Genomic DNA, 25,535 nt, shown 5'->3' on the forward strand with positions numbered 1-25,535 from the left:
ATAACTACGGACTATTGTCCACCCAATTGATTGTCTATCCGTCTGTCCGCGTGTCTGCGTAGCCATATGGTAAGAAATAACCAAATTAAATAGTGCATAGTGAGTTTTAGTAAATTATGGTTGATCGACTTTAAATATAAAAAAATTTGTTTGCCATACTAACTGACTGTGTAAACCAAAGTTACATTTGTACATATAATTGTATTTAATTTATTATCAAAAAACAAATTTATGAAAAAATTTGTAAAGAATTATTAAATAACTGATTCATAATAAAACTATCTGTGAAAAAATATTGAAGTTTTGGAAAAGTTAGAGCTAACTTTTCTTCTTACGTCTTGTTTGTGGCCCTATGGGAATCAACACTTGTGTTTTATAAAAATTTATTCACACATAAATGAATTATTCAATACAGAAATCAACTTAATTTTACTGAATTTACTTTTATTGAATAAATTATGATTTATTGTTGCGAAAACCATTACCACAAAAAATCGATCTCAAATTCTTTCTTTTGATGCTTTAGATACATAGATACATAGATGCAAACTTACACTTGACTTCATCTTTGTTAAACGATTACATATATTTAAAAAACTTCCTCGTTAATATTATAATGACAAATTCATTCGTATGATATGAGTTGAAATAAATTTTAAATATTGAAAGAATATTATTGATAGTTACTTTTTGTAGATGTCTTTTTCAAATATTTTTCCTCTGCACAGTTATAGACTCGACTATTATAATTTACCAGTAGTTTGGCTCTGATGCTGTAACACACTTTTTTCTTGTAATGAAGGCTTTAAGTCTCCCGATTAACAGGACAATTCTGGCAAAGACCTTTGAAAGATCGAACGAAAGACTGTTTGAAAGATTTTTGCTATTCTAGCACAAAAGTCTTTCGAAAAATAATTTATCATTTGCAATTCGTGGTAGAAAGCTGCTTTGTCCTATTTCTTTCGTGGTGAATTAATTAACCACAGCTGCTAATCGCTATCGCACGCAAGTCAACAATTGAATTTTAATATTATTTGTATTATGGAAAACTGGTAGATATATGTTCCATTATTAGTATTATTTATATATACATAAATAACTATTTACTGAATTTAAAACGTGTCATGAAATGCTACCGATGACTGCATAACGCACAGCAGTGGCAAAAAAAAGAAATGAATTAGTTTTAGAATTACAGATCCCCTAATAGCAAATCTTTCATTTGATATTTTAAAACACCGAAAAGAACTTAATATGTTTCAAAATACTGCTGTCAAAATAAGAAACGTCTTTCAATGATCTTTGGAAAGATTTTTGAGTGTGGTGAGCTGAAACATCGGTGCCAGAACTGCTCTGTATATAAACCGGTAATGAGACCATGTTACATTTTGCGTTATCGAATTCAATCAGTATTTAAAATATTTTCCAGGTCTCGATTAATATCAGGGTTATGAGCATACAATTGAGAATATTCGATGACCAAGTTTCATTGATTTGTTCGAGTCATCAATCAAATGCGTCTCATCTGGCTTCGTCATTATAGAGCACAACAGATTTTCTGTCGGCCAATTCTAGTCACTTTGCTTGGATTGCTTTATTAAAGCGGTTGAATTGTGAGCATTAGAGAACAGAATTAACCGTAGCACCAGGCTAGAGTAGCTCGTAATAGACAATTGCCTTCCAATTCTACTTTACTCTTAACATAACCGTATTTGCCGTCAACCCAGGTTTCAAAATCGTTTGTGAACGATCATTAACTTTTCGATCATATTTAATCCAATTCTTAACACCCGTAATAATTTTCTTCAAGAATATTAATTGGATTTTAGTAGCGTTGCATTGATGTGATACTCAAACATTAAGAGTCTTTGCATAAACCGTCCTTTTCTAATGATTTCAAACTGTCATGTGATTGACGTTTAGTTCCTTCTTTATCTTCTAACAGCTTGCGTATCGGTTTTGTTCCACCAGTTGTAAAATTTTAATTATATCAGCAATTACGCCTGAAGCGTTAAGTTGCTCTTATGAGAAAATACTCGCTGTTGGGTTAGTGATGTTACATGGACTAATTTATTTAATATATATATATATGTTACTTATTATATTTTGAATCTTTTTCAAAAATTTTATAAAAATTTAAGTTGCTCTTCTGAGGAAATAGTCGCTGTTGGGTTAGTGGTGTTACATGGACTAATTTATTTAATATATATATATATATGTTACTTATTTTTTTTAAATCTTTTTCCAAAAATTTTGCTAGAATTTATGGGATTTTGAAAAAATTCAATGATTCGCTGAAAAATAAATATGATACCGGCAAAGGTTTATTTCACGATTTTTCAGGTACAAGGATAATGGTTAGCTGCAGAGTTAGGCTATATATTTGATTTAAGTGCTGATATGACTTTCATTACTGTAGTAATATGAAAACTTAAACATTAATTTTTTGTCTAATATGTCAAGAAGTATTATATGCAGATTATTTGCCATAGCTTTTCATATTGAACTCTTTTAATTGAACTCTTTTTCTTAGTGGTCGAAGAACAACCTTATTTTAATTCTTTAAGCTTTAATAAATGGGAATTTTATTTGATTGTGAAATATTAAGTAAAATGATTATTTCCGTAATATTAGTCAAAACCTAAGAGTGTAAATGATAAATTCAAATCATAATAGTTTTGTTCGCCATAACTGTCGTCTCTAAAAATTGTTGAATAGGAAAGGTTTGCAAGCAATCAATGCAGGGAAATTTAGTCTCGTTATTATGACAATTTATTAGTTTGGTAGTCCTGGAAGCACAATAAAATTATTCATGAAGAGCGAGTAAGAATGCTCCCTTCTGTTTTAACAATGATGCCACAAATTTTTTATATCAAGCATAAAACTTTCAGTTCGTCTTGTCTGCCCGTTCCATCGCTAAGTCAGAGTAAATGATGGACAGTCAAATAAAATATTTTACATTTATATAAGATTATATTATTCATAAAAACACTTTTTCTTTCAACCGTAAAAATCACAAAACTTTATGGTATTTTATTTATTATAGTTATTTAAATGTTAATATAAAAAATAAACATTGGAACAAAATGCCTTACTACGAAACAAAATGTTCAGTTCAATTTAAAATGAAAAATAAAATGAAATAAAATAAAATCAAATCAAATCAAACAACAATAGGACGATATACCAACATTTATACAAATAAAATGTGCCTCACTTTATCATCCTCTTGCGAAAGCGTTACTGACTACAATAAATGCTGACCTCTTTAATCAAATTCATCTATTCAATTTAGCTTTCAACAACTTATCACAAGTATGCGTATTTGTAAACCGACCGGAAGCTGAAGGGCCAAGTTTAATACATTTTCACACTGTCTTCTCAACTTCAAAATTGGTGTTGTGATTGATAGTTTTTTGTTTCCCTTACTTCTAACGTACAACTTCTATTCTGGTTTGGTCTGCTCTGGTCTGGTCTGGTCTGTGTTTATATGGCTATATAGCTATATGGGTATATAGGTATGTAGGTATGTGGGTATGTGGGTATGTGGGTTTATGGGTAAATAGGTATATTCAAACGAGCCGAAGGAAGACATACTGTTTCATAACAATTTCGTTTACCGCATAACTAATTTATTTCTACGCTGTAATCGGTATGCCGATGTCGGTAAAATTTCGATGGAAAAGCTGAGATTGTTTAGCCAACAAAAGTTCCCATTTACGATTCACGCACACAAGCACATGCCGTATGTGGCTCCATATATACGTATGTAAATGTAGATGTTAAAATATTGCCAAAAAACGAATTAATCTTTAACTCATACTTTAATCACTCACTACCTTGTTAACACTGTTTAGCAAATTATCCTTCAATGCTGTTAAGAACAATATGCTATGCAATAAATTATGTTGTAAGTTTCTAAATTAGGAAAACACATTCACGTCTTCATTCCAGCACATCTACTGTGGAAATATTGCATGCCTGTTTGAATTCGGATATAAATTGATTATGTGGAGAGGAAACCAATAAAACTCAAACACATGCATACGTATATTGCACTATTTATAACTTTAGAATGGTCGCTTTTAGTATCTATTAACAGGAAACTTTTTTGTTGCATGAATTAAAATGTTCTGACCAACCTTCATCAAATTTTAGTCGATATGTAGAAAAACTAACACGCCCAAAATCCATTAACCATTAGTTTCGTGGTTTCCATAAAAACACTTTCTACGTATCAACGTAGAAATCTTTTCATCAGAATGGCTATCTATTCCATAGAATGAGAAAAGAAACAAAAGATTTTAAAGTTAATTAGTAAATATTCTTTTCAATTTCTAGCTGAAGTCTTCCCAGACATTAAAACTGTGGGTAAGCCAAAGTGTATCTCTTGTTATTACTCCATACTTATACTCTACTACATATAGCAGTGTTTTAAACTAAAACCATTAGAATTGTTTAACAAAAAAAATTATATCAATTTTAAAGTTAAGTAAATACAATTGTACTTTCATAAATAATTTTGTTTTATATTCCTTGTACTTATGAAAAAAGTAGCCGTCAGCCGTCAATAAATGTAAGGCTAAGTCACCGTCATCCAGAATGGAAAGAACAAAGCTGTTCTAAAAAAGCAATCTGTGATATCTACTACAGCTGCCATGCAAATAGGCGTGAATTTAGATGCGGTTTTGTGGTTAGCAGAAGATTGACAAAATCAGTTCAGTGATTCACACCGGTGAACGAAAGGCTTGCTATAATACCTACCAAGGAAAACTTTTTCATCATCACCTTAATTTGTGCTCACGCGCTGACAGAAGAAAGTACAACTTTATAAATGATACCTACCATCCATGACGTTAAAATTGTTCTCGAGGATTTTAATGGAAAAGTTCAAAGAGAAAACATTTTTAGTCCAACCGGCATAAAATTCAGCCATGACAAATCAACCTCCAACAACGATCTGAGATTAATTAAATTCCGCTGCGACGCGAAATATGGTGGTATATAACACCAGACTCTCACACCGGCAATGTAACTATCTCCCGATCAATCAAAACGAAACTAAATTGATCACTTTGTGAGACTCGGTAACGGGTTGTTATGGTCAAACAAGTTAATAAGTTCCATATGTGCTATTTAAAATAGAATGAATGGAATTGGAATGAATACTATAATTGAATATTTTGCACATGACATAAAGGAAACCTGCAGTTTTAAAACCATTCTGTGACTTGGGAAGAGATAATATTTATTCACCCATTTAGAAATGGGAATAGAAACAAGGAAAGCTATGTTGGGTTAGTCTAACAAAACTATCACAATTGAAATCGCATATAAGGGCTTTCATTTTAAAATGGGTTTTGGATTGTATGGAACTGAGTAAAAATAGTTTTGGAATCAATGCAGTAATTTTGACAGGGCAGATGTATAGTATCGCATATTTCTATGCCATATCTTCAAATCAATATGCTTTTTCTTTTATGCATTATGTATTAAATTTTTTTTGCATATCACCTTACAAAACTGGAAACTGTCTCTAATGAAGCTTGAGGGTTTTTAAGGAAAAGGAATCAGACTTCAAAACACTTGCTAAGAGTTTGCCGAGCACTAATGCATAAACGAAACAAGTAGCTTGATTCATACTATAGGTTACTGAAGTAATTGGACTTGAAGAAATTGTTTTACAATACATAATATGTGAGATCTTGTAAAAACACAGTAACTACTTTTATGAAAATACTACAAGAAAGTGTTACATAGTTAAGGAAGATATTTTTTCAAGAAACATTTGCGGAATAATAAGAATTTAGTATAGACACACTTAACAATAACACATTTTTGCAAAAATTTTAAGAGAAATTTCAAGTTTCCAATAAAGGCAACACTCTCACCTTTTTTTTTTCCTAGCACGCATGATCCAATAAGGTGGATAGTTACCCTTTGCACGATTTTCCATTCTTTAGTGATCAATTGTTGAAGAGTTTTAGACTAGAACTTCTTCCCTGTTCATAAATACATCATATTTGTGATGGAGATTCTGAGATTAGCTAAACAGTCTTAGTGCAATCCAGGCAAGGCAAGCTTAGATAAATTCAGTAGGCTATTAAATAGCAAAATTAATAATAACCCGGCTGCAATCATTTATCCAAAACATCATATCTAGTATTAAATGATCATGCCGACGTTCTTATACAAAGTAATATCGGCCACTATTGTAGAACAAGAGACTTTCTGTGTTTAATAACGACGAACAGATTACTTATGTGCTCCCATATGCTTTGGTAATAACTTTGTCACCAGAACTCTCTCATTAAGGGAATATGGTGCAGGGATAAATACAACTCAAGCGAATATAGCAATTTGCACTGACGGGTCTAAGGTGGATAAATGCATAAGATCTGAAATATATTTCATAAATCTGTGCATTAGTTAATCCTGCCACCATTGCGACTTCTCTTAATTTTTCTTCCTCAACCGGATACTAATGAGGTGATGTGTTATATTTCCGAATTATTTTATTTTAGGTTAGGTTAGTTCAGACTTGCGGCCTTGTACCCAAGAAAGCCCAATTGAGCACAAATAATGACCCGTTGTGGTACCACAGGATTGACGTTTGTTCATATATATAGACTGAATACGACTAATCGCCGATAATAACAACTCTATTAGGTAAAGACACGCCAACCTGATAGTTTTACAAACTTGTGTAAGTCCTTAAATTTTCAGAATGACAGCTTGGTCAGGTCGGTAATAAAAGAGATCCCAAAAATTTTTAATGTTCTTTTAGTTAAACATGTACACTGGCACATGAGATGGAACACAGTTTCCTTCTTGTTATATTTTATACAATCAACTGAGTAATATATTTATATATATAAGTAAAACGATATGTCTTTTACTTATGACAGCCTGACTTCGACTGACTCTCTATTTATTCGATATATAATATGTATTACAACTAATAATTACAGAGTTGTAATTATTCCACTTAATTATACTTTGAGGTTTATACATCCTCAAAGCCATAACCACGACAAAATATATTATATTATATATACTAATATGCTGTTCCGCCTTTGTTGAAGTAGCTGGTTGGTAAGTTTTTTGTGCAATCTAGATCGGGTCAACCTAGAGATCTGACAGCAAGATTCATCTGCTCAGTTTTGCTTGGCTATGCTCAGACATATTTGTTTGATTTCCAGTTTAACTGTTGCAAGTGGTACGCCAAAATCTAAGAAGTAAATGTCAAGGACGAGACATCTCTATATCCAGCAAACCATGTGAATTGGACCGTGACATGCCTACCTAAATCATTGATTGAAGCATTCCCAAATTATAATGGATGTAGCTGTAATGCCAACAAGTGATTTAATGGCAGCTTGACTGTTCGAGAAGATTGATACTTTTTCATCAGAAACCTGGTTACCAAGGGCCCATTTTACTGCATAATAGTTTGCCTGTACATCTGCCTGAAAGACACTGTAGTGGTTTGATAGTCGAAGTGAGAAGGTAAGATCTAGTTTTTTAGAGAATATACCAAATGTTTTTTGGAGCCATCTGTGTAAATGCCTGCCATATTGAAAGAGATCATTATTTAATATTATTTTTATTGAATTCTTAAAGCAATTATAGTCTGCATTAGATCGATATCTTTAAGGCATTAAATAAACGATCTTGGTTTAAAAATTTTATAAATATTTTGTGCGGCTTTCGTGTCCTTGTTTAGTCCAATTTAGAAGACCACTTTGTTGATGTATTAAAGCAAATTTCTTTTATGTATTTAACCAATGCCGCAAACAAAAGTGACCTGAATAAAGTAGCAGCGATTAGTTTTGTTTAACAAAACGGTCCTGTGATCAATAAATAAAAATCGAATATTGGTTGCAATTCGAAATAAAATAAAAACGAGTGAACATTACAAAATTGTGAATGCATGAGAAGAAATGTTTTTATCAACACCCACTGTCCGATGTTTTTTGTGAAAAATAATTAATTTTAAGCAAACATATGAAAAAGGATATAAATAAATGAACAAGAGTGTGGCTGTGCGCCTTTGTGATTGTGAGATTGTGTGATTGTGTGATTGTATGCATGTTGGATGCATGCATTTCTCAGTGCTTAAAGATGTCACCATAAAGCCAGAGCTTAATACCTTTGTAATTCTGAAAATTAGCTTTGACAATCGGATCCGCCGGAATGTATGTACGAGCATAAGTATTTTGTATTTTGTGTGCATACGTAACAGAGCCGTACAACAGGCCGAAGCCAAAGGTGAAAGAAAAACGATGTGCAAGTACTTGTGTTCGGTAGGATGTTTATGGATTGCTTACACAGACTCATATACCCGTGCATATGCGTATATGGCGATATGGAGAGGAGTCGTGTAGTTGTGTAGTCGTGTAGTTGTGTTGGACCCTTTCCCAGTGTGTGCCAATTCTTTTCGAACGGAACAAAAAAGAATGTCAAACGAAAAACAATGAAATGGGTCACAAATTTATGAGGCATTCTGCGACAAACAATGCCGGTTTTTGTACTGAGTTATTACAATATTCCACAGGCAGAGTGCTGGCGTGTTAAGCGATAAAAAATATCACCGAAGGTGGGTGTTGGGCTGCAGGAGATACCGAACACCACAGATATGTACACCACTGTATGCGGTTTATTCATAGCATAAACTTTAAAGAAAGCTAAAAACAAAATATTTTTGCATGCTTGACGTTTTGTTTTGGTCTATAGGATGGCGGAATCCAATTATTGTGAACGCATACAAAAACCATTGGCCGCATAGCTGGGCACAAAAGGCTTTTTTTGTATCGTTATTTTATTGCTTTGTGCCATAATCAGATGATTGTTACAGAAACATATAAAATATGTAAGTATATTTGTAAGAGCATATTTATTTATAATACCAACATACATATGCACGTTCATTTCTGTTTACACAGATTATTTGCTATATTCACACATATATTTAAAACACACAAATGGTTATTAAAAAAAAAATGTGTATAAACTGAAATATTTAATAAAACCAATATCAACGTTTGCAGAAAACCAAAGCGCATATATGCGGAGGCACCGTAAGTTAATTCCAACAGACAAAATAAATAATTATGAATGCAAAATGTAAGGAAAAAGTCAGCAAAAATGAAATAAATGCCCAAAAAAATTAATGAAATAAAATGAAAAATAATAAACGCCATTTTTTGTAAATATTCGTCGTTGTCGAACTGAAGTGTAGCGACGAAGTACATCAGTTGTTAAACCATTCAGTTTAATGCAGAATTTTGGTTTTGTGCATGAATAAATAATTTTTATTTTAAAGTTCCAACTCAGGTAGAAGATAGTCGTACCAAAGGCAAAATTAATTAATTTTTCCATCATATTTTCTTCATCATATCTTTTTCAATACTGTCTTTTATATTATGCGTTCAATATTAAACGACTGCTGACATTTACATTAAAACGAACGCTAGCAGCTTACACTAGCAGCTCACACTAGCAGCTCACACTAGCAGCTCACACTACCAGTTCACACTAGCACCTTACACTAGCACCTCACACTACTGAGTCCGAGATACCTCGCCTGGCTGCGAAATGCAAAACCTAACACAGCGACTAATTTAACAATGAAATCTTCTATCTTGGTTTTAATAATAATGTCTTAACATTTTATATCCCATTAAATGTTCCAAACAATGGTTTTTGGTTTAGAAATCAGTTATCAATATTTGCTACATAAATGCGATATTTAATCCAATAAAGTAATGCGTTTCAATATAACAGACAAGGCAATCCTTCTCTAATCTGTCGTCACAGCATTAATAAACTTCTACGTATTCTTTTGAATGTGATAAAAAAAACTTTTACAATATCTATAAATGTTAAAAATAGATAGATATAATGATAGGAGTAAACAAAGTGTATCTAAAATATATATTAGATATTAGGGTAGTTCACAATCTTGATGCGTCGTTGCGAATGTGTTTTTGCAATATTGGAAAATTTTGACTTAATTAAGGTTAATTTAAATTAATGGGCGCTTATTGGCAACATAAGGAAAGCTTTACAGATATTGCGGTTTTTCGACTTTAAACCTTTTCTTTGACACCTCGTTAGGTTAGGTCAGGTTATGCCCGTGATTCAAAGGATTGAATTAAGTCTATTAATCTATTGTGCTAGAGTATAAAGAAAAATTTAGGGGACTAAAAATCGCTTTGTATGATTAATGATAATGTTGAACGAGATTCGTAGATACTCCAAATCATTTTCTTGTTATTATAGATGCGATGAGTTTTAATTATATCGGTGATCTTTGTTATTTATTAAAGCTTTTAATTGCTACCATATAAAAGTCGGAAGCTTGAAAATCATCTTAAGCTTTTAATAAAGCTATAATACTTTTTAAGAGAAGATCGTAAAGCAGCATAGGTCCTAAACCAAGTACATCTTAGCGTGATTAAACGTTATAGCGCAAATATTGAATTGTGTCAAAACTGATAGGAGGTACTTCCCTCGTCTTTTTCACAACTGCGATAGAAATAATTAAACGAATTAATCAATCTGTTAGCACACTCTTTCCTATATTTAATATAAGAATCATATTCTTATAGATAATATTTGGTTCAGCGATATATAGTAGTCAAAAATTAGCTTAGATGTAAATTAGAATGAAATAGACTATTTAATATTATGAATGTATTATTCTCTTTAAGGCAAGCTATAACTTCCCTCATACCTATCGCTTTCGCTTGAAAAACACTGTAATTCTGCATTGTGCTTCTATTTTTTGATTTAAGAGTTCAGCATATTAACAACTGACCAAAAATTTGTCGTATGTAACGATATATCCAGATTTTTTTGGCGACCTAAAGCACTCTACCTTGCCGAATATATGCATTTGACGGGGAACCCAGTGTATATGTTCTAATTATTAAACTGCATCGCCATCTCTTTTAGACATGTATCTGTGACAATTAAGAACCATCCTCAATGTAAATTTTACGGAACTCAAGGATTTTAAAACAGCTTGACTTCGAGATAGTTTTTATATATTCTTATTAAATCCATTTTAAACAAGCTATAGCTTTCCTTACTTCTTCCAGAAAAATGCTACAGTGATTTGGAAACCATTTTGAGAAAACTCCACTAACTATGCCACTCTTAATTTTAAAGCCGTCGGTAAAATTGGTTAGACCCTCACCTAGGGAGGGGCCCATTGACAATCAAACATCTCTGGATGGGAATTTAACAATGAATTTTCTATTAAAATCGAGAATGGGAGTGGTGTAGTCAATGTTATTTGGAGTAGAACTGAAAAGTTTTGGAATGTCGCCGTGTCCATGGCCACTAGTCCTTTACTGTGATTTAGCTTTGAGTCTTAAAGCAGATAGATAATGTTAGATCTAACGCTATGGATGGTGTTTTACACAGAGTACCAATAATGCAAAGTACAGTAAGAAGATTTTTCAAGGGCCGTCCACCATACGATGTTGCACGGTCTAACTGGAACATAGTTTTACTTACAACAATCTTTCAAAAATCAAACCATTGTATTTAGGATCATTATACATAAATAAAATTATGAAATAATTATCATAATCTCATCTTGACCTAATTTAGGTTGTCTAGTGTGGAAAAGCTCTGAGATAAACACCACAAAATGGAAACAATAATAATTTCTTTATTTGAAGATATTTTAACTTTAATTTTACTTAAAATTTTTTTTCAGCTTGAGAAAATCAATCAAACTATTGTAAAATTCTGGAATAATTGTGGTAACCTCAACCGTACCTAGTTTAGGTTGTTTATTCTAGAAAACCCGTAAGATTGCAGTTTAAGAAAATGCATGCTTTGAAAGTATTCGTGTTCGATTTATATTTACAAAAAATTATATTTTATTCATTTAATAGACTCTCATATGTGAAGAAGTCCGTTTTTCAGAATTCTTACTAACTTCAAGTAAAGTTCTGAATTGTTGGTTTCATCCAAACGGTTTTAGGTCAACAACATTTATGAAGCATGCAGTGAATGTGGAAAAAACTCAATATCATTTTTTACGAAAATGTTACACAAATATTTAGCGTAAAAGTATGTCCTGAATTTCACAAAACCTGTGTGGATTTTGCGTTATTGTTGGAAATTGAAAATATTGAAATGAATAGGCATAGAAATATTTGAAAAATTTTACCAATAACAATAACACGAATTAATCAACACCAACCAAACTCGTCTTTCGGTTCGTTATTGAAAAGGAAAGATCCGTTTTTGCAGTGCGAATTTTCATCTTTTTTACGAGGATGTAACGAGAGGAAAAAAGTTATTGCAATCACTTGAAAAGATTCAATGAAAAAGTTTTAGCCATGGCAGCCATCAGAAAATCAAAAACAGTTGTTGTTGCTTGTCAACTCCATGTTAATACTTATCGTTAAAAAATGGGGTGGTAAAACATCGAGGGCAAGGAGAAAACATATTGATGCGTATTTAATTTCGATTCGATGTTGCTGATGTCAACGTTACAAATTACAAGTGCGACTACGAGCTCGAGCACAGCGCTTTAACCCCTTACGAAAAAACATAAGTTCTGGGAATATTGAAACATAACTGATTTAACTGACACAAAAAACGATTTTTTATATTCAATGTTCTTGTGTCATTACAATGTTTTATAGCTGCATAAAATGCATAAAACGCTGTAGTTTTGTCAATTTAACTGAAATTTTTTAACAGTAATTAAAATAAAAATTTTAATTTTATAGATGTACGTGATCCATTTTACGTGTATGTACGGATTTTAATTCTATTAACTTTTTTATCATATACATACATACATATGGTGTACATATATTTGATATACATATCTACTATATTTACAATATTTACAATATAATCGTATATCTCTCTATCTATTTACAAATAATTATACGTCGATATGCGCGACTTTTTTCCATTTTTTCCATTTCATCCATTTTATGTACACATGTTAACCTCAAAACTGTAATTAACATTATATAAAATAATATACATAAAGGTACAAAAATAATTAATTTTGTAAACAGACCACGTCGATTAAATAATATCTATATACAGATTAAAAAATGTTTAAATATTTTAAATTTAAAATAAAATCGAATCGCTAAATTCACTACAGCTTAAGAGTATTAATAAGTCAGTAACAATAACTTTTATAATGACATTATAATAACTTATAATGATTTAACAGAACACATAGCATTATCCACATTGTCGATGCGAGTAGTGCGTCTCTATAAATTTTCTCTATAGGTTTTCTCTAAAGTCTAGACAAATATGACTTTCTGTTAAATTTTCATCATTCCTCGTCGGTAGAGTTTATGATGTGTTAATATAAGTGTGCTGAAGCTTTGTCAGAAGCACTCGAATGTTCTTTACCCACAGTTAGTAAAAGCAATTGTGAATATGTATAGTTTATTTAATATTTCCCATACAAGGTGGATTGATAAAAACCCGGTCTAAGTAATAAAAACGCATTTTTTTCAAATTATCATTTACGATCCAATATAGTCCCATTTTAGCTTGACACATCCTCTCCAACGATTTCGATACCTTTTAAGTAATACAATTTATCAAGCCCTCCAAAACGTGGCTCAATTTTCTCTTTCACTTCATCATGTGATGCAAATCTCTTTCCATGGAGCTATCTTTTCAACTTTGGAAACAGGTAACAGTCACTTGAAACACCAAGTCCCACGGTCTTTCAATATTTGGATAAATTTTAAATAATAATAAATAAATAATAATATTAAGCTCTCCAAAATACAACTCAGTTTCCCATTCCACTTTTTTCGTAGAGCCATTTTTTCAACTTTGGAACTAACTAATAGTCACTGGGAGCCAAATGTGGAGAATACCGTGGATGAGCAAGTAATTCGCACTGTCATTCATTTAATTTTGCATTGGTTGTCATTGGCGTGTAAACGAGTTGCGTTATCCCAGAGAAACAATATTTTTTTCTTTGACAAATATGGTCGTTTTTTCTTGATTCAATTGATCCTCTTTCAATGGATCCAATAAAATGCAATAGTTGTCTATTGTTATCGTTTTTCTTGTTTCCAAATAGTCTATGAAAATTATTCCAGTTGAATCCTGAAATACGGAAGCCAAAACTTTTCTAGTCGGTTGTTGAGTTCTTGCTCGTTTTGGAACACTATCCACGCGCTTTACCCATTCTCTGCCTTGTTGTGTTGTTTTCCCAGATGTATGAAGTAATGGATCCATGTTACCTTACTCCCTCACAGTCAGCTAGATTGTTCATAAAAATTTCCAAACAATGTTTTGAAAGACGAAGTCGTTGTCGTTTTTGATCTTTGGTTTTTGGTGAGCAAACGCGGCACCCATCTTGTCAAAAACTTTTTCATACCCAAACATTCATGAAAAGTATTCGATACACATCTAAATGGTAAGTTTGTCATCTCTGCTATCTCACGTGATTTAATTTTTGGATCATCCAATACAATTCGTGTCTCTTGGATGACCCGGACGCTCTTCATCAAAAACTCTTAGTTTTTATAAACAATTTAAAAGTATGTACATAACAGTATTTGTTCACATTTTAACTAGAACAAGAAAATGAATGAGTATTTTGCGTTTGATAGGTTAGGTTAGGTTAAAGTGTCGACCTTGTGCCCAAGGCCCAAATAATGATCCGTTGTAGTACCACGCTTGTTGTTCACATACAAGCGTACGGGCAAACCCGAAATGCACGACTCTTTCATTCAGGTAAATGTGAACCAACCTGCTGCCTTTGATGGTATCATATATATTTAGAGTAGGCATGCGATACTAAGACCTGATAGGTTTTTAGTAAAATCGTTACGAATGATCTTACGTTTGTCCTTAAGTTTTCTTAGCAACTGTTGAGATTTTGAAGACTTGGTAAATATCGACATTTAACTTTTCACAATGTTTGGAGAATTTCGTTTTAAAGCCATTGGATTATGCTTATAATAATTATAATCATTTTTATATATTTCCTACCAATAGCCAAAGGTTTGATTAACAAAAAAAAAAAAACAAAAATTTGGTTTTCGAACTCTATTTCTTTTTGGGTTCTCATAAGTCACGAAAAAATTATGCAAAATATGACCTTCAATAAACCTCATATATTTTAACAAAAAATTCAATAATTAATAATATAACGTCATATTACATTATAAATATATGTAATATGTATGTATGTTTATATATGTATTTATGTTTACATATGTATTTATGTATGTTTATATATCAAAATTCAAGCAAATCGGTTGAATAACTGTGAAGTTATCATACATTATGTAGGATAGTTTACCTTATAAGCACTCTAAAATACTATTGACTTTATTCTTGAAATCGCATAATTTTCTATTATTTTTTATATGACAATTTTAGATTTAAGTTTAATAATTATTACAAAATATTATAACTTTAATTCTTAATTTTATTTAAGTATTAATTCAATTTTTGTACTTGTAGTTTAATTATGTTGTATTACTTTATTTTGCACATTATATTATATAAAGTTGTGGGAGAGTATTAATTATAAAATAAATTAATTTTTGATTTTTTATTTATCTTTTTATGCACTTTTAATACTGAGACATGTTATTTGTTGCTAAAATTTAGATTTAATTTTTATGTCTCTTAATATATACTTCTTTCTATAATAATATATTAAAAAATATTTTAAAATATATTAAAAAACAAGAGTTATAAGTAATTATCTTATTTAATTCAATCTTATTCAATCAAAAATGTTATAACAATTCTGGTTATACTTAAATAAACTAATTCTCATTCTAGAAAATAAGAATAATATCCATAATATTCAATAAATAACAATATTTAAAATTTGAAATTTTACTCATTCCAATCAATAATCAAAATCCTCTTCTAGAAAATGATATATGTTCCATAATTTAAAATAATAACTTAAATATTTGACACCATTAATCAACGTTTAAATTAAACATAATGAAAAATAAATTATTTCACTTTTTTTAATTAATAAGTTTAAAGAAAATGAATATAACATTATCTTCTGAATAAATTTTTCTATGTTCACTATAAGAATGTAGTTAGTATATATTATGGTATATAGTATAAAAAAAGAAGAAAACGAGAGTGTTTAAAAAATCACATACCAGATGTTGTTTCGAAATATGACAACAAGGTACTTAAAAGTCATTTCCGCATCTTTCAAAGCCGCATCTTTTAATTCTTCAGTTATAAAATTCTCCACTTCAGCAACAAACCGCTGCGATATATCATTCACAAATTCATAATTTCTTATATAATGCATTAAATAATTACGGCTTACAACAGATCTGTTTCACAAGCCACTTGTAGTAAAACTCAAGTAAACCACAAGTAAAGTACAAACTGAGAACGTAACACAAATAAAGTACCAAATTTCGCTCTTAACACAGATTTTCATGGAACAGCTTTGTGTAAAGTCTGGAGCGAACACTAGTGCCGCGCAAATAAACAACATAAAAATTTTAATTCAAACCAAAACAGCTGATGCACACAACAACACAAATTCTACTTGAAATGAAATGTACGAGTAAAGGGCCCTTTAGACATCAACGCTCGTTGTCAACGCGCGCTTGCCATTACACAAACAATTTTTTAAAAATTTTTTAAACACGCCGCAGATAAAACAACAAATATACTAAAAAATCACTCTCACATGAGAATTTTTTTCTCCTACTTTTCTCCTTCTTTGTGAAATGCGAAATTTGTTTGTGTAATAGTAACATTTGAAATTTTAAGAAATGTGTTGACGAAAATCAAAAAATTTTGATATTTCTTCAAACACGCTCGTGTTTTTGCATATACAGTCGGATTTGGTCGGCATGCAAAATTTTATTTATTTTGAGAAATGGAAGCGTAAACATCGTTTAAATGCACGCATGATTTGTCGCTAGAATGCGATGCTTTGCAAATATGAATGAATTTTATTTTAAATATTTGTATTTTCTACCTAGGTAAAATTTTTTAATTTCCAAAACATTTTATTAAGAAGAATTAAAATATTAATAACCTTGGGTTACTAAAAATATATAAATAACCAAACATTAAATTACAAAGAATATTATATTTTAAATGTTATTTGAATTGTTTACCTGCGAAAAATTTATTATTTATAAAATTTTACAGGTAGAAATATTGACTAAAATCTCAAATGACTGGTTTATATTTTTTACTATTTAACCGAAGAAATATGAATTTTTGATTTAGTATTTAAATTTAAAGGTAAACTTCAATTTTATTTTGAACTTCAAATAAAAAAAAATTATTTTTCTTAAAAAATACGCATAGGTACTTACTGTTTACACTTCAGCGATTGCTTTCATACTAATGAGTGAAAAATGTTTGTATTATTTTTTGGGGGTGTGTTTTAAAAATTGTTGGTAAATTTAATGTGTAATGGAGAGAGAAGACTTCGTGTGTTTGTCAACGCGCGTTGATGTCTAAAGGCCACTTAAAGTTTGTTTACAATTTTCAAATTTCGACAGGGATGTTACGCTCTCTCAGATGTTATTGTTTAGTCGAAAATAGACTGTTGGAACGCACCTGCGTATACACAGTGTTACTGAAAGTTACTACAAGTAGTTCGTGGATTAGACCAAATATGTAAATACAATTTTTTGCAGAGAAGTTGTAAACATGGCACAACAATAGCTGCGTTTCAGCAAACATGATCCGCTCAATTTTACATGCAAAACAAAAACAATGGGGTGAAACAGCAATTGATCTGGTCCACTTTCTATGTGATTACTATTTTTTTCTTTGTTTAAAGTAATATTTTAAATATTAATATAATTAAAATTATTACTTTAATTATTTACGTTTTATTATTATTGAAAAACTGTTGTTTGATCATTTATTATTCAATTAATTTTTTTCGAAGCTTCCACTTTTGCACTATTAGCAAAATATCCACTATATCCATGCTGATGCATTTCGTCCCTTGAGCTTAATACACTTGAGTACTTAAAAAGGGAATGGAAGAGTCAGTTTCGCTCGATGATTCTAATAAAATCTGCAATTTTCATTTATTTACTATAGATTTAATTTAAGTTTTAAAGTAAATACTAAATAAAAATTTACATTTAATACTTCTTCCCTCAAGAAGAAAGATGATCCAGCTCATTGAGCGGATCATGTTTGCTGAAACGTGATCTCTCCACTATGTCTGTAATAATAACATAAAATAAAATTTTATGAATTCTAACTCATTCTAACTCTAACTGAAAACAGAATTTTAACTCACTTTATTATTATTACTTATTACTAACGCACTTATTATTATAAAATTTGCTGTTTTTTAAAATTTATTTCATGCTTTTTTGTTTCAACTTCTATTTCTGTCTTGTTTTTCAAAAAACAGCTGTTTTCATTAGACTTTACACAAAGCTGTTCCATGAAAGGAGCGTAGAGAGTGTAATCTCCCATTCTTTTTGTGTAACGCTTTTAATTTGTACTTTACGTATGTTTTACTCGAGTCTTACTACGAGTAACTGGTGGAACAGACCTAATATGAATCTACACTTGAAGCAAAATATTGCCAAAACTTGTCGAGTATACACAGCAATTAACACTCACATAAAGATATTTAATAATAAAAAAATTATTTAGATAAAATTGTTTATTTATTAGATAAATCGCTTAATTTAAGGACATATATAGATAGTTATTTACAACGAAACCATAAGTAGTGAACTTATTTATTTTCCTGGAATCAAAAACTTTTTGTGCCAAAAATGTAAAATTTAAGCGCTAAAAAAAATAACAACCCTGAGCAAAGTCGAATGTTTACATTAGAATGCTCCAAACAGATATTGTGATCGATTGGTGAGCATAAATTCTACAAACTGCACATTAATAAACGCGAAATTAATAAGTAATAGTTAATTTAATTTATCAGTCGTACGCAAGTCCATCTTAAATTTTAAGAAGCATGAGTTCCGAAGAGATATCACTCCAATATATACTCTATTTATATCGCAGGAAAATGAAACATCATAAACCGCGTAAATTACTTAAGTCCATCTTATCGGAGAGACTAGTTTCCGAATATGTTCCCACATTGGACATGGAATTTGATCCTGAAACGGAATATATTGAGGTATGACAAAATGTCACAAAAATAAAGGACTGCACCAAAACGAAAAATTTTTTTAAATTTTTATTTTCATGTGCTCTCACAGTTCGTTGTTGATGGCAAATTCGATGGAGTAAACGAACCGGAGTTTCTTTGCATCATTTCTCCAAAAACAGAAGAAGAAAAATGATTATTAGCAACAGTTGTATTTGAATTAATTTACACAATTTAATTTGAACTAGTCGTATCACTTATATTTAAATATATTTTTATTCGGCTATAGTATATTCGCCGAATTTGTTTAATTAAAATAAACAAAAAATCTTTTTTATTTGCAGATCAGTCCTGTTTATTAAAAGTAATGAATAGATGGTAGGTATTACTAATATCTATAAAAAATACATAGTTGTGTAAATAAAGAAAAGTCTCGACTTAAATATTTCAATTAGAACTTTTTTATTCTAATGTAAGTTACGAGAGGAATAAGTTAGTGATATAGCATTCTTAGGGGATACGAGGTTTTGGTGGCTTAGCTAATCGGGCTGCTCATTTAGAGCACAAAAAGTTCCAGCAACTAAATTACTCGAATTTTGGAAGATATAGATTACCTAAATTATTAGAAGACCAGTTTCATTGCATATGAAGGGCTTGCACGCAAGCTACTTGAAAACAACGCTTAGAGTGCAAAAATAAATATTGGCGTATAAAACTGCCAGAAAGGTACATTTTATGTTTGTAGACTTGGATGAATTGCCATAATATTAGTAGTATGTATGTATTCGTTAGTATGTATTCGTGCTATGCGTTATTTTTGTAATGATCGTTTATTTATGCCGTTATTCGCTTGTGATGTTGTGCTCTCGTAAAAGGCGCTCTTTTTTATAGTCCAGGTCTTTCGCAAATATAGGTTTTTTTTTGTTATCTGCTTTCTTTGCCTATTCCATAGTAATAAATGTGTGTTTTCGAATGTAAATATTTCTGCACAGCGGCTCTTGCTTAAGCAAACAGCTGATGAAATTAGTCCCATCCGATATGTAAACAAATTAAAGTTAACTATTCAGATACCTACTTTTTTTGTTACTGTAGTGATGAAAGTAACAACAACAAAAATGTATAAAATTAAATAAAACTACTAGAATTTCATAATATATATAACATGCATACAGGAGTTCTCCTAATACATGTATTTCAAATAATTGATGTACTGGATTTGGTACTTCTCCCAGCTGGGCTGGGATAACCAAATTTTATCTTGGTTAGGCGAATTATTTATTTTAACTTTTTATTTATTTATTAAATAATTTTATTAATGTCTTAAATATAAAACTGTCTTAAATATGTGAATAATAATTTGTTAAAATCTGTAAACTGAAATTTATTTAAAATGCCTTTGGATAATAAAGTTATAATGATCTTCAGTTCAAGCGCTTTTGGCGATTGTTCCGCATCGGTTTAATGGTTAAAGACTAAGACCGCAATAGTCATTAAAATGAAGAGATAGCGTGTTGAAAGCTGCAAATGTACTACCGACAGTTATCTTAATGATAATTGAAAAAAAAATGTTTATTGTCCTCCAATGTGATTATAACTTTCAGCTCAAAGAAAATTAGTTTTTGAAGGACGGAATTCAAGATTTAAAGGTAACTTTGTACTACCTCGTCGAAGGGCTTGATTGTAGTAAGATTGTGATTGTTAGAAAGCTCTAAATTCTAATATCTGTAACGCTTTGTAAATTCTCTGGTTACTCCCCAAAGCAGGTCCTTTCAGATTCCAAAAATTAACCTGCTGTCAGAGCTTAGATAGATAACCAATAGTTACTCTAAATAGAATAAAATTTATGCTTAACGAAAAAGATGTTTTACCCAAAAAAAATTAGAACTTTGAGTTTTCAGAACTTTTCAAAACCACAGCTAACAAGATTTTTAAATGATCTTTGAAACCTACGGAAATCATATTAATAAAAGAGAAAAACATAACATGCACCTCTAAATTTCGTATTTTAAAAACTTTGTAGGACTGAGAATAAAACATAAAGACAAACATTTTACTTTACAAACATGTGATAAGCCTTAAAAAAGAAGGCTTGGTCTTCATAAAGAAGGCTGTGGTATTTAGTAAAGTAACACTTGAAAGAGATGTCAAGCAGAGCTAGAGTGAGAACGTGGGAATTACGAAAAACCAAATCAGTGACACAGGCAACGACTTATAGACTATTTTATAATGTACTACATACTTTATTTTTATATAATAAAATAAAATAATAAAATATTGATAAAATTAACAAAACTATATATATGTATGTATATAATATATATAATATATGTATATATATATGTATAATATATGTATATAACTGGCTTGACATTAAAGTTCATAACTGAAACTAATGTCAGCTGACGTTTTCATTAAAAAATTTACAATAGTTATCATCTCTATGACACTGACTCTTAGCACTAAAAATAAAACTAGATCATTCTTAGGCGATTAAGGATTGATTTTTTTGAAGATTTCAATTTTTTTTAAATTTGAAAAAAATTAGAATTACATCTTAAGAGATTTATTTAATTATTAAAAAATTACATACAACACAGAAGTTATAGTGAAGTAAAATATTCAGAAATTAGGGTTTGGAATTTAATTTTTTTTTTTATTTTCAGTAAAAAGAGCTTTCAATTTATTTCAAGCCTTATAGTGATCATCAGTTGGGGTATCATTCGTTTGAAAATGAAAATTCATAATTTGAAATGAATCCTCTACTTTATTCGTGAAAGGCTTATGAACAATTTCATACACAGAACCTTCATCACCACATTCCGTTCTACTTAAAATCGGATTCACTAATTCAGAGCTATAATGCTAAATAATATTGTCATCTGTAGGAACGCTTGAGGAACGCAAATTTCATTGTTAAGCTCGATATAATCATTAAGAGTGAGACTGGAAGTTATTTACTTTATTTATTTACTTTAAACCACGTTTTATAATACTGTTCCATCAATTCACGGCCTTCATCAATGCTATTTAACAACACTAAAGGAAAGTCGTCCTGTTCGTCACATATAGAAAATTGATCAAATTCAGCTCTTTTTAAAGCAGTGCGATATCATTTGACTACTTACATCAATATCTCAAGGTTTTTTGACCTGATTTATGCAATCCATGTTTTTTGTTTGCTTCTATACGTCTTAGTGCTTCTTTTACGATTTAGTTGCGATAGTTACACCTTAAATTTTGAATTACTTCCTGATCAAGCGGTTGCAATTTAGAGGTCATATTCGTCGGAAGAATTTTCAATTCTATCCATTTGTATAGAAGCAACAAAAGAATGAAAAAATTAAACATTTAGTTTGAAAAAGGGACTATCCCTAACACTAAAATGGATTCCTATTTAAAATAAAAATTCGACTTATAGAATACACTTTCCTATATACCTATTGGCACGTGACAATATTTTTATTCGAGTTATAGAGAAATTTGAGCATCTTTTTAGTTTGAGTTATAAAAAATGTGAGTTATAGAAATTCGATTTATGGAAATCTGATTGTATACTCCTATATTCTGATATGTGGGTATATCATACATTATATCATATCTTCATTTTTTATATACTATGTTGCTTTTAGCATGCGTGTTAATATATTATATTGATAAGTTTTATATTATGTATTATATTGATGTATTATATGGAAGTTATATATTATATTGAAGTTTTGTCATAAGGATTGTCATAAGAAACCTAACCATAAACTGATTTTATTCAATTATTATTATTTGTTTAAAATAATGTTTTGTCTTAATAAAGCACCAATTATTAAAGTAAAAAAATGTAACTTTCATTTACTAGTTTTTACGTGTCTACGTAAAAAATTTTAGCGTCTGGGAACCAAAATCCGAACTTATTTCTTTAATTCCATACAAAGCCGCCCTAACTATACTCGCGGAAAAATGGGCAACTGCTTAATGGTGCGAGCCTTTTGGGGATGGTAATTTTGTGTTGTGTGATCATATTTCAGATTCTTAAATTCGTGAAATGTATTCAGTTGCCCACAAACACCACAATTCTTAAGTTAGGACTGCACAGGTTAGGTCCCGTACATTTTATGGTCACCCTAAGATATGTATGTATGTATCCCACCGAAATGTTATTATTTATTTATACATCTAGTGTGAAGTGTTATATTATACGCTTCATATATATTTCTGTAAGAGCTATGTAAACACGTCCTCCTTTTTGTATTGCTCCATGTCTAATTTTGTACTGATTTTTAATCGAAAATATAATTTTTTCCTGAAGCACACTTTAACTGCTGAAAGTTATTTACCACTTCCAGGTAAGAATCAACTTAAATTGCAATTTAGGGTAGGTATTCTGCTCTGAACTAGAAAACTGAAACACACAAGATACAGGGTCAGCAAAGTGAAACGAAAAGTTGTTGCGGGCATTCATATAATACATTCATGAAATGTGTAAGCATTTCATACTTATCAGTATCAAGTTTAAATTCCATTGTAAGATAATTGTGCGCATTATCTGGTTCAATATTCGACAGAGAAGGAATGTTTACTTTTCTGTTTCTGATAGTTTATTTTCCAAAGAATGCATACATTTTTATCCAATCGATTCGGTATGGCGGAGGCAAAAAACGTAATGGTTCGCCAATATTTATTTCTTCACAAAGTGCACATGACATCAGAGCAATTTTAAAATGTGCTAGAACTTAAGTAGTGTGTCTGTTGTGCCGATAGCGAAAATGCTATAATGCACATAAGGAAAATGTCGCAACCAAGTACAAACAACTTTTTATTTCTGCCTTAGACGGTATCAACTACGTTGCAACTTAAACTGATAGTCAAAGCTATTTATGCCACGCATATTTCCTTTACTTTACTACCAAATATGCTTTGATATATCAAGCGCTGTAATGTAAAATATAACAAGCCACGAATGCTTTTTATATGCTCAGCTACCGGAAGGTTTACCTAATCACAAAACGGTGTACGTATGTATATATACATATATATATATATGGGTATATAAATATATAGAGAAGAGTGTACACTTCCTTTACACAATCCTCTTCTGCGGCATACACCATACTCGCTCTGTAATGTATTACTTTCTTACCTCTTATTTACTGCTATTGCCAAATTTTCAGAGGAAAAAAATGAAATTTATTGAGCAGCTTCAAGTATTGAAAACTTAATCAAATAGTAAATAAATATGTGACGATGGTTTTATTGATTTTGTACACGAAGAACATAAAATAAAATAGGGAAGCATTTTATATATTTGACTTTAAATCATTTAAAAACAGTTAAAAAGCTATGATTTTGGAATTTCCTCCCTACTACTCCTTACTCCTCCATACTCCTGCCTACAAGTCAAATAATAAAATTAAACACAAATTAGACGAAATTTATTTTGCAGCAGAAAATGTAGCACAACGTTTCCAGGATGGCCTCAGTTTAATATAAAAAATTTAAAAATTACTAACTTTAATATCAACTATAATTATTATTTCAAAAGTTTGCCATGGAACATTTTTAATATGTTTAGCAACAAACTTTTCCTTCGCCTTCGCCTTCGCCATCGTCATCGCCATCTCCATCGCTGCGCCCATTCACGTTGCCGCGTTACAGCTTGTGTTAAGAAAAGGACTATGAGAGCTCCTTACCAATATATTTTTACGGGTAGTACGAGCCAGTCGGGTAGTCGGTCTTTATTGGTGTGGGTGCGTAATGAAAGAGGTGTTGAAAAAAGTATAAAATTGCCAAAATTAGCCGCGACAAAGCACTTCTGCTAAATACATAAATAGAAGTTTCTAAAGAAACTATTTCATTTTCATGAAAATAAAGAGAGAAAAATCTCATTTAACTCTAACGAAATTTTCAAAAATAAAAACTATTTAAAAAGCTTGTTCCTGCGAAGAATTTAGTTGCCAAATTTTCGCAGTTTTGTTCAGGGGTTCAAGGAAAAAATGAACGTATAAGCAACAAACATTTCATATCAAAATTATGTGCAAAGACTGAAAGGGATAAAGACGAAAGGATAGCAGTTTATTCAATTGATAAAAAATTTATTAAAAAAAATACATATTGCTTAGTTAAAGTGAATAAAAGTGCACCAAATTTTTAAATTAAATTTTAATTAAGTATTCAAACAGAATAAGTAAACACCCGTCATACTAATAAGATTAAAAGGTATGGTATGGAGCATAAGTGTCCTATAGAACGCTGATAGTAGACCACCTTCTATATGAGAAATGTGAAAAAATGACATCTGCGTCTTTACCGATGTCTCTTTGATCGATTGCAGAGTTGGAGTCGGAGTTGGAGTTGGAGTTTACTCGAAAGAGCTAAATGTAACGTGCACTCTACCTCTAGGAAAACATGTTTCCGTCTATCAAGT

This window comes from Teleopsis dalmanni, chromosome X, assembly GCF_002237135.1.
Source record: "Teleopsis dalmanni isolate 2A chromosome X, ASM223713v2, whole genome shotgun sequence".
Lineage (NCBI taxonomy): Eukaryota > Metazoa > Arthropoda > Insecta > Diptera > Diopsidae > Teleopsis > Teleopsis dalmanni.